Consider the following 12,644-nt stretch of genomic DNA (forward strand, 5'->3'; position numbering starts at 1 on the left):
ATGCGGTTCCAGAGTCACGACCATGACCATAGTCGTGAAAAATTCTTATGCTCAGTTTTGCCTTTTGCAGAATGCTTATGAACTATATTGTTTATTACTGGTCTGGTTGAATTGTTATTTTAATATTTTCCTTTTTTTTTTTACATATCGCTAGTTATAACCTTAATAAATTATACAATTTTTAGCCCCTTAGTGACTGGCCTGTTTTGGGCCTTAAACATCTTTCACATGTCCGTCAGGGATGGTCAGTGGTTCCATGTTAAGGTGTCCATAAAGGATCTGTCTTTGGTCCGTGTGTCTGTTTTTTGCCCTCCATGTGTCATCTATATTCCACAAACACAGGCTGAAAGTTAATTTCTAGAGCATATTTTAACAACGATCTGTGAAAACTACGGATCAAACTCGGATGGCATCCGTGTTTTGTCAGTGGTTTTCATGGACCCATAGACTATACTGTGCGTGATGGATCCATAATCACGGACAAAAAAAGGGTCTTTAAGGGGATCTGGAGCAAAAGTGTCTGTAATGTTTTGTGAGTATTGCTGGTTGGGACTTAAATGTCTCTCAAATGGGGATGTATTCTGCTTGCTGCTTTTTCAATGTCAGTCTGAATGTTTCTGTGTAGCTTTAAAGATTTCCCCACATCCACGTACAGTTGCACTACTACATAAGATGGCTGTGATACATAGTCAGACTCCAAATCCCTTAGATGCCTCTGTAATAGCAACTGTGGCATCAAAGAGCTTAGAAAGAGAGCAGGGGGCTGACTTTGTCACAATTGTGGGTGCTAATGGTTGCTCTAGCAGTCAGAGACCGAACAAAGGGCCTTCAGTGCAGAGGCCTATTAGGATACTGAAAGGCTGACTGAATACACTGTAGAACATAAGTGGTGCCGTGTATTTGCGTGTAAGGGTATTTTACATAATTGGTATTTGACATAATTAAATACTGATTGTTTCTCCTTTGATTATTATACATTACCTTCTATATTCCTTGTAATGTAATGAGTTAGAAACTACCAGTCCACATTCCAGAGTAGTTAACTCACAGGACAAGTGTACTGCATAACACATCCTTAGGAGAAGGAGCTGAAAGGTATAAACCCTTGTGCATAAAGACAAAGAGCTCCAATGAGAACATCATCCAAGTAGGGTGTTGTAGGTCACTATTTCTCTTTTGTATTACCATGGAGCATCAGCCATATGCTACGTGGGTAGCGTGGCGAAGGGAGCTCGCCCGTTGTGTTGCAGGCCAGGTGATTGATTAATATTTAAATATTTTTATCACCTCGCCTGTGTAAGCCTATTTATTCTCAAATCTTTGAATTCACGTTAAAACAGTATTATATCTACAATAAGAGGATTGCATATTTCATATTTAAAAAAAATTCTTATGCAAACTTGGTATCATTTAACTCACATGAGGTGAATGCTATTAAAAATGGTAGAATTGCTCTTTTTTGTTCATACGTCAACCCAACAAACAGAATAAAAAGGGATCAAAAAGTTATATGTACTTACAGCATGTCACTCAAAAAGCCCTCACACAAGTCCACCATAGTTTTAGCTCTCAGAATATGATACAGAAACAAATGTTTAAAAAAGAGGGTGAATATTAAACAGTATCTAATTGGATACCACAGTAATTTTGCTGGCACACAGAATAACTTTAAAATGTTTTATGTCACAGGGCGGACGGCACAAAATTTTAAATGTAATAAAATGTTGGCGAAGTTGCTGGGGTTTTTTTCAATCCCCCAAAAAAGTTATTACATTATATGCACCCCCAGAATGGTGCTGCTATGCCACCAAAAATACAACTCATCCTGTAAGAAAAACGAATTCTCACAACTATGTCAATGGAAAAATAAATAAAAAAGTTACGGCAAAATAGGCTGGTCTCAAAGGGGTTAATATACCCAGCTACTGTACAACAGTTTTTGCACTTTCCATCCACTATTTATAATGTACAGAACTTTAGAAGGAATCTTTTTTTTGTTAGAAAAGATATTTTTTTTCTTTGAAAAAGTTCCAAATAAATTCCTTCACAGCAAAGAATACAATAGAAGTAATATTGTATAAAACACAGAATCCAGTAATACAGCTAGAACAACAATGACAATAATGAAACTCAATACAACTGGCAGATCCTTTTTTGGCGTTTAGATGAATCCTGAAGGACAATAAATGGCAGTAACTGGCAGTTCTTTTCAGCAATATTGTGCATTGTATTCTATTGAAAATATTACAATTTCTGTCACATTGGAATCGCTAATGCAAATGGTATTTTAAATATCCCTTGCAACAATGGAAAACCTGTCTCAAAGTAACAGAGCATTATATAATCATTGAATCAAATGTCTGCTGCAAAAACAATGCTGCGCTGTGGACATTTTACATAACTTGTCCCTTATATTTATTTTTCTTTCCTGGCTTTTTTTTATTATTGATTTTTAAACTACAATATAAAAACTTTCCTGGGTCAAAAATGATCAAATTGATTTGTATTGGTCTATATTTCACATAGACCTATACCACACATGAAACACACATGACCATTCAACACATACATGTACACATATACATACACACACACTCATACATGCTGTACACACAACATACATACACAATGACTTGTATTCACAGTTGAAAGCTAATAGAATGTCGGCTACTGGAAACTGTTGGCTAATGTCTCTTAATGTTATTTGTTTTTTGGGGGGTAGCACATATAGTTGTTTTTTTTTTTACACTTTTTTTGCGGCCATATTTTTGGGGAAGAGGGAGCAAAAAATTCAGATGTCTACAAATGCCCTACAAATACTGAATTCCTGGCGTTAATTTTGAATTTTTTTTGCCCTTGGCGTTTCAAATCTCAGCATGCTTTGGGTGTTTTTTTATTTATTTTTTTCAAGTGTTGTCCTACAGATTTCTCTATAGGTAAAAAAAAAAGTAAAATAAAATGTTTTGTGACTGAAAAAACCCCATAAGTTTTCTCCCTCCCCCGCCCCAAAAAGTATGGAAGCATAAAATTTGAAAACTTCTGTGGGCAAAAATGATAAGATCGATCTGTATTTGTCATTGCACATTCAGACGTATACGCACACACAATGACTGTGTACACATATACACATTGGGTCAGATGTATCAATCTCACTGCACCTGGATTGGATCTTATTTGAGCCAGAATTTGTGCTGCGCTAAATACAGTTGCAAGAAAAAGTATGTGAACCCTTTGGAATTATATGGATTTCTGCACAAATTGATCATAAAATGTGATCTGATCTTCATCTAAGTCACAACAATAGACAATCACAGTCTGCTTAAACTAATAACACACAAAGAATTAAATGTTACCATGTTTTTATTGAACACACCATGTAAACATTCACAGTTCAGGTGTAAAAAGTATGTGAACCCTTGGATTTAATAACTGGTTGAACCTCCTTTGGCAACAATAACTTCAACCAAACGTTTCCTGTAGTTGCAGATCAGACGTGCACAACGGTCAGGAGTGCAATATTCTTGGGATGTCTGGTGTGAATCGCTTTTTTGAGGTCATGCCACAGCGTCTCAATCGGGTTGAGGTCAGGACTCTGACTGGGTCACTCCAGAAGGCGTATTTTCTTCTGTTTAAGCCATTCTTTTGTTGATTTACTTCTATGCTTTAGGTCATTGTCCTGTTGCAACACCCATCTTCTGTTGAGCTTCAGCTGGTGGACAGATGGCCTTAAGTTCTCCTGCAAAATGTATTGATAAACTTGGGAATTCATTTTTCCTTCGATGACAGCAATCCGTCCAGGCCCTGACGCAGCAAACCAGCCCCAAACCATGATGCCCCCACCACCATACTTCACAGTTGGGATGAGGTTTTGATGTTGGTGTGCTGTGCCTCTTTTTCTCCACACATAGTGTTGTTTGCTTCTTCCAAACAACTCAACTTTGGTTTAATCTGTACACAGAATATTTTGCCAGTACTGCTGTGGAACATCCAGGTGCTCTTGTTCAAACTGTAAACGGGCAGCAATGTTTTTTTTGGACAGCAGTGGCTTCCTTTGTGGTATCCTCCCATGAAATCCATTCTTGTTTAGTGTTTTACATATCATAGATTCGCTAACAGGGATGTTAGCATATGCCAGAGACTTTTGTAAGTCTTTAGCTGACACTCTAGGATTCTTCTTCATCTCATTGAGCAGTCTGCGCTGTTCTCTTGCAGTCATCTTTACAGGACGGCCACTCCTAGGGAGAGTAGCTGCAGTGCTGGACTTTCTCTATTTATAGACAATTTGTCTTACCGTGGACTGATGAACAGCAAGGCTTTTGGAGATACTTTTATAACCCTTTCCAGCTTTATGCAAGTCAACAATTCTTAATCGTAGGTCTTCTGAGAGCTCTTTTTTGCGAGGCATCATTCACATCAGGCAATGCTTCTTGTGAAAAGCAAACCCAGAACTGGTGTGTGCTTTTTATAGGGCAGGGCAGCTGTAACCGACACTTCCAATCTCATCTCATTGATTGGACTCCAGTTGGCTGACACCTCACTCCAATTAGCTCTTGGAGATGTCATTAGTCTAGGGGTTCACATACTTTTTCCACCTGCACTGTGAATGTTTAAATGGTGTGTTCAATAAAAACATGGTAACATTTAATTATTTGTGTGTTATTATTTTAAGCAGACTGTGATTGTCTATTGTTGTGACTTAGATCAGATCACATTTTATGACCAATATGTGGAAAAATCCAAATCATTCCAAAGGGTTCACATACTTTTTCTTGTAACTGTATATGAAGTGTATGCTCCATGATTTTATTTTATTAATGGCACACGAGACACAAGTTTTTACGACAGATTTTTATCTGTGCTTACTTTGCACCTTGTTTTTGTCGAAGTCTTTGACGGTTTCTGGTGCATGTATTGGACAAAAACTGTATTGGCTCCTTGGTGGTATAAAATATGGTGTAACCTTCTGAGCGTATAAAGCCCTATGGCACATTGTGTTGTAAATAGGGTGCCTGAGTGGCTTATTATGTCTTATCTTCCCACTTTACAAAACATCACAAATTTAGACTAAAAATGGTGCACAATATTCTGGCGCAATGTCTTAATATTTTTGCCCCATTAATTTTCACAACAAATATATATCAGGGCTTCATTTTTCAGAACAATCTGTATTCATGTAGAAATACATATACATTACATACATGTATATTCACAGACATATATACACACATCTGTCAGCATGACACATATACATTCCCCATACATATAAACACACATATATATATATATATATATATATATATATATACGCACATATATGCACACACATCAAATGTTGGCTATAAAACCAATGCTTTGTTATGCATTTTAGGTAGATCATTTTCTATACTTTGTTTAATTTTGAAACTATAATTTAAAAACACTGTGTAAAAAAAAATATTGAACAGAACTGTCTCTGTATGCAATGCACACAAAACACACATACATATACACAATGACTTGCTCACAATAGAAAGCTGTATTCTCCTCTCCTTGATTTAGTCCCTTATATAATTTAGTAAATTTTTTAGCAGTCAATAAAAAGAAGTAACTGGAACACAGACCTGGTGTAGAGAGCGTCGGAGAGACTTCAACATGTGTGTGGTTGTGCGAGGGTCACAGGAATTGTGTGGACAACACTCACCATTGAAATATGATGAGGACTGCATGGAATGTGGACAGAGAATTTCATCACTAAAATTAGTCCCGTGGCATATCTAAAGGCACATGGACTGAAATAATAGAGACGCAAAACTTGGAAATATACATTGCCGCATTGATATATAAATAAAGGCTGAACGATTGTGTGGAATGGATATCATAGAGGAGGATGCAATGGCTTTCATAGAGCTGTCCATACAGGTTACATATTTAGATTATAGGTAGGAGTACAGACAGCCCCCAAAATTGCAGCCCAAGCCTTATACACCAGGACTGGATGGAATGGACCTAAACACTGTGTGCACCTTCAGGGCATTTTTTTTTCAATTGGTCGTTATTAAAAATGATCTTTTTCTGAGATACAAGGGTTAAAAAATCTGTCAGTTTCAGTTTTCTTTGAATCTGTCATTTAACAGCTCATGCCTAGCTCTTATCTCTGGTCTCATGTTCTCATAAACACTCATTTTAGCTCAATTCTTATCAAACTAATAAGAATATTGCCTAAATATGTGTTTATGAGGTCAGGAGATCATAGATAAGAGCTTTATATGTCAAATGATGGGTTTCAAAGTAAACAAAGTCACAGCTTGCAAACAAACAGTTTTTTTAACCCTTGTATCTCAGAAATGGAAAAACATTTTTTAATAAAGACCAATTGAAAAAATTATTTTTAGCCGAAAATGCGTAAAATGCAATCAGTAAAAAAAACTAAAAAACTGAAGGTGCCCATAATCTGTAAAGAGGGATGCATTTGGCTGCCACTTTCTATTGTTCCCTACACAATATGGACAGCGGTTTCCAACCCGACTATAACAAAATCTATAACATTAGTATAACATTCTGTAATGCCAATGAAATGTAGCAGTTCAATGGATATGTTCACCTCATAGAACCAACACTGCACCAGCACCACTCCTCTGCAACAGCATTAAAGGGGTTGTCTCACTTCAGCAAATAGCATTTATTATGTAGAGAAAGTTAATACAGGGCACCATTTTCCATATTGCCTCCTTTGCTAGCTGGATTAATTTTTCCATCACATTATACACTTCTCATTTCCATGGTTATGACCATCCTGCAATCCAGCAGTGGTGGTCGTGCTTGCACACTATAGGAAAAAGTACTGGCCTCTCTGGTGGCCCAGGCCGCGGTAGTGCAGATAAGCTAGTGCTTTTCCCTATAGAGTGCAAGCACGACCACCACTGATGGATTGCAGGGTGGTCGTAACCATGGAAGCGAACAGTATATAATATGATGGAAAAATTAGTCTATCCAGCAAAGGAGGCAATATGGACAATCACAATACAGGGTGTGCCATTTATATGGATACACCTTAATAAAATGGGAATGGTTGGTGATATTAACTTCCTGTTTGTGGCACATTAGTATATGTGAGGGGGGAAACTTTTCAAGATGGGTGGTGACCATGGCGGCCATTTTAAAGTTGGCCATTTTGAATCCAACTTTTGTTTTTTCAATAGGAAGAGGGTCATGTGACACATCAAACCTATTAGGAATTTCACATGAAAAACAATGGGTTTTAATGTAACGTTATTCTTTCATGAGTTATTTACAAGTTTATGACCACTTATAAAATGTGTTCAATGTGTTTTTGCAGACCCATTGACTTGAATGGAGCCACGGAACGTGATTTGCGGGCAATAATGCATTCTAATACAGAAGTATTGGAATGCATTGTAAAGGATTATACCCCCAAAATTTCAAGTCCCAAAGTGGGACAAAAAATAAAGTGAAAAAAAGTTGAAAAAATAAAGTTTTCCCCCAAAAAAATTAAAAGTTTCAAGCAAAAGTAAACAAAAAACGTAATTTTCCCCAAATAAAGTTAAACAAAATTGGTAAAAAGTCACACGCAACCCAAAATAGTGCCAATAAAACCTGTCATCTCATCCCGCAAAAATCATACCCTACTCAAGGTAATCGCCCAAAAACTGAAAAATGTATGGCTCTCAGACTATGGAAACATAAAACATGATTTTTTTTTGCTTCAAAAATAAAATCATTGTGTAAAACTTACATAAATTTAAAAAAAAGTATACATATTAGGTATCACCGCGTTCGTATCGACCGGCTCTATAAAAATATCACCTGACCTAACCCCTCAGATGAACCCCGTAAAAAATAAAAACTGTGCTAAATAAACCATTTTTTTCACAAAAAGTGTAATAGCAAGCGATCAAAAAGTCACACGCACCCCAAAATAGTGCCAATAAAACCTGTCATCTCATCCAGCAAAAATCATACCCTACCCAAGCTAATCGCCCAAAAACTGAAAAAATTATGGCTCTCAGACTATGGAAACACTAAAACATGATTCCATTAATTCTTGTGGAACACCTAAAGGGTTAACAAAGTTTGTAAAATCTGTTTTGAATACCTTGAGGGGTGTAGTTTATAGAATGGGGTTATTTTTGGGTGGTTTCTATTATGTAAGCCTCGCAAAGTGACTTCAGACCTGAACTGGTCCCTAAAAATTGGGTTTTTGAAAATTTCGGAAAAATATCAAGATTTGCTTTTAAACTTCTAAGCCTTGTAACATCCCAAAAAAATTAAATATAATTCCCAAAATGATCCAAACATGAAGTAGACATATGGGGAATGTAAAGTAATAACTATTTTTGGAGGTATTACTATGTATTATAGAAGTAGAGAAATTGAAACTTGGAAATTTGCAATTTAAAAAAAATGTTTGGTAAATTTGCAATTTTTTAAATAAATAAAATAAAAAAATTTGACTTCATTTTACCAGTGTCATTAAGTACAATATGTGACGAAAAAACAGTCTCAGAATGGCCTTGATACGTCAAAACATTTTAAAGTTATCACCACTTAAATTGACACTGGTCAGATTTGCAAAAAATGGCCGGGTCTTTAACTGCCTCCGGACCGCCTAACGCAGGATTGCGTTCCGGAGGCGGCTGTCCCAGGCAGAGACACGCATATACGCATCATCTCGCGAGACACGAGATTACGTTCAAAGCCGGCCCGCACATGCGCATCGCGGGCTGGCAAAAGTTCGAGGGGGGTTGCATCATCAGCCTGCCAGCCAATGATCATCGCTGGCAGGCTGATGATTTAAAAAAAAAAGAATCACAAGCCATATAATACCTTATATTTATAAATATAAGGTGTTAAATGGCTGCTGTGCTCCTCTGCTGATTCTTTCTTGTCGGTTGATCTCAGCAGAGGAGCACAGTTCACAGTGAGTACACCAAACACTTCACTTAGCCCCCAGATCACCCTCCATCACCCCAATTAACCCCTTGATCGCCCCTGTCAGTCACCTAGTGAAAGGGAAAAAAGTGATCAGTGTTCCAAAGTGATCCACTGGTATTGACTGATAGGTTTTAGGATAGTTTAGGCCCCTTGGTTAGGTAGTTAGCAATCGGTTAGCGCCCAGCCCACCGCACCGCAGTCACTAGATCACATAGTCAGATCTATAATAGTATTAGTGTCACCTTAGCTCGCCCTCCACCCAAAACGCAGTGTTTGCCCGATCAGGCCTGATCGGTCGCCCACACGGGCGTTCACCCACGCCGCTGCAGTGACAAAAAATTATTATTTTTTTGATCACTGCACAATCACTTTCCAAGCGCTGCGGCGATAAAAAAATCAGTTTTGATATTTTTTATCAATCCCAGCAGCCTCCGGTACTTCGCTAGCCTCCCATTTGTAAGACAGGCTTGCTTTTTTTCTTGGGTAGTCTCAGGGAATACCCCCTAAATTTAGTAGTCCAAATGTCAAACAAGGGGGATTCTTCTGAAGAGGCCTACATGATTCTGACCCAGCGGGTCAGAATATGAATCTGTAGAAAGCAGTGTCAGTCTGACCCAAAGTTCGGACGAGGAGGTTGAGGTCCCTGATAGCACCAGGCGTACCCGGCCCCGTGTTGCTAGACCACAGGTTGCGCAGATTCCGCTTCAAGGGCAGCAGAGTGGGGCTGGCACTGTCGGATTACGTGGTGAGGCATACACCAGCAGCGCAGCCCACCCTGGACCTAGTACCAGCACTGCCGTACAACATGGTGAAGTGGCGAGCACCAGAAGGGCAGTTGAAGCTTAATGGACTCGCTTGGGATTGGTGGGGTCCCACAGGCTGAGTGGACTTACTTAGGATTGATAGAGTCCCAGAGGCTCAATGGACGCCAGCCTGCATTTCCTGCACTTTAGCGATAACACCACCTTCCGTCCCAGAGGCCACCCAGCTTTTGAGCGGCACCACAAAATTCGGCCCCTCATAGACCACTTCAACAACAAATTTGCAGATTTGTATACCCCTGAGCAAAGCATCTGCGTAGACGAGTCCCTAATACATTTTACCGGGCGCCTTGGCTTCAAACAATACATCCCAAGCAAGCGCGCCCGGTATGGGGTCAAATTGTATAAGCTCTGTGAAAGAGCCACAGGCTATACCCACAAATTTGAGGGTAAAGATCAGACCCTGGAGCCGGTCGGTTGCCCTGACTACCTGGGGAGCAGTGGGAAGACAGTCTAGGACTTGGTGTCACCCTTATTTGGCAAAGGGTACCATCTTTATGTGGACAATTTCTACACAAGTGTGCCCCTCTTCAGGCATTTGTTCCTAGAACAGATTGGCTGCTGTGGCACCGCGCGACCTAGTCGCAGGGGCTTCCCCCAACGGCTCGTTACCACCCGTCTTGCAAGGGGGGAGAGGGCTGCCTTGTGTAATGAAGAACTGCTCGCGGTGAAATTGAGAGACAAGCGTGAAGTTTACATGCTCTCCTCCATTCACGCAGACACAACAATACAAATTGAACAAGCAACCAGTGTCATTGAAAAGCCCCTCTGTGTCCACGACTATAATTCGCTCATGGGAGGGGGGGACTTCAATGACCAGATGTTGGCTCCGTATTTAGTTTCCCGACGCACCAGACGCTGGTATAAGAAGGTGTCTGTATATTTAATTCAATTGGCTGCATATAATAGTTTTGTTCTCTACAGTAAGGCTGGGAGAACAGGATCCTTCCTCAAATTTCAGGAAGAGATCATCGAGAACCTCCTGTATCCAGGAGGTTCCGTGGCCCCATCCACCAGTGTAGTGAGCCGTCTACACGAGCGACATTTCCCCAATGTCGTTGCTGGTACTTCAACCCAACCGTCACCCCGAAAAAGATGTCGTGTCTGTAGCAGGAGTGGAATAAGGCGTGACACCCGCTATTTCTGTCCTGACTGCCCTGACCACCCTGCCCTATGCTTTGGAGAGTGTTTCCGGAAGTACCACACACAGGTACACTTAGCATAGGGATCACATCTCACCAGGACAGACACACAGGGCTATTAGGGCCCATTCACACACAGAGCTGCTGCAAACCTCTCCTTTCACCTGGGACAAAGTGCATAATGTACTTCGCCACATATTTGGGCGATTTGCGCTTTGCACATTGTCCCATGGGGAAGGAGAGGTTTGTCCTAAAAAGGTAAAAAAGAAAAAAGAAAATAAAAATCACCAATAAGCAAAAAAGTTAAATAAAGTTTATATGTTCCGTTCAAATGTTATTATAAAGTTAATACATTTATTGCGTTGCGGCCTGGTTTTTTCTTTTTTCTTTAGTTTTTTTTTTACCTTCCAGGTGGACCAACCGATCGACTAGCTGCAGCACTGATGTGCATTCTGACAGAAGCATTGCGCTGCTGTCAGATTACACAAAAGTCGGTGTATGCGGCGCTGCAAGACAAGATTTCTCCTCTGCAGTAAAAGATACGTTTGCTGAGGCATATGAGCTGAGGAGGCGGCGGTGTTCATATGCTTTGGCAAACACTTTGTATATAAAAAAAATTATAAAAAATCCTGGCAATTATTTATTCATCCACATCGATTGATGTGAATGGAGAAATCGGTTTGCCAGGGCATACGAGCTAAGTGGGTATGGATGTTAGGCGGAGCTCCTATAGGAGATTTTTCCATCACATTAATTGATACGAATGAATAAATCTGTGCCGTTCATTTTTTCTTTCAGCCCAGAGGCTGAACGAAAAAAAAAAAATCTCATTACCCGTATGCTCAATATAAGGAGAATAGCAAAAACTCCTAATGCTGGCCATACATGTAATGATTGCGGAGACCCTCAAATGCCAGGGCAGTACAAACACCCCACAAATGACCCCATTTTGGAAAGAAGACACCCCCAAGGTATTTGCTGAGGGGCTTATTGAGTCCATGAAAAATTTAAATTTTTGTCCCAAGTTAGAGGAAAGTGAGACTTTGTGAGAAAAAACAAAAAAAATTCAATTTCCGCTAACTTGTGCCCCAATTTTTTTTTTCATATAAACTCGCCATGCCCCTCATTGAATACCTTGGGGTGTCTTCTTTCCAAAATGTCACATGTGGGGTATTTATACTGTCCTGGCTTTTTTGGGGCCCTAAAGCATGAGAAGAAGTCTGGGATCCAAATGTCTAAAAATGCCCTCCTAAAAGGAATTTGGGCACCTTTGCGCATCTAGGCTGCAAAAATGTGTCACACATGTGGTATCGCCGTACTCAGGAGAAGTTGGGGAATGTGTTTTGGGGTGTCATTTTACATATACCCATGCTGGGTGAGATAAATATCTTGGTCAAATGCCAACTTTGTATAAAAAAATTGGAAAAGTTGTCCTTTGCCGAGATATTTCTCTCACCCAGCATGGGTATATATAAAAAGACACCCCCAAAACACATTGCCCTACTTCTTATGAGTACGGCAATACCACATGTGTGACACTTTTTTGCAGCCTAGGTGGCAAAGGGGCCCACATTTCAAAGAGCACCTTTCGGATTTCACAGGCCATTTGTTACAGATTTCGATTTCAAACTACTTCGCATGAATTTGGGCCACTAAAATGCCAAGGCAGTATAACTACCCCACAAGTGACCCCATTTTGGAAAGAAGACACCCCAAGGTATTTCATGATGGGCATAGTGAGTTCATGGAA

Source organism: Bufo gargarizans, chromosome 4, assembly GCF_014858855.1.
Source record: "Bufo gargarizans isolate SCDJY-AF-19 chromosome 4, ASM1485885v1, whole genome shotgun sequence".
NCBI lineage: Eukaryota > Metazoa > Chordata > Amphibia > Anura > Bufonidae > Bufo > Bufo gargarizans.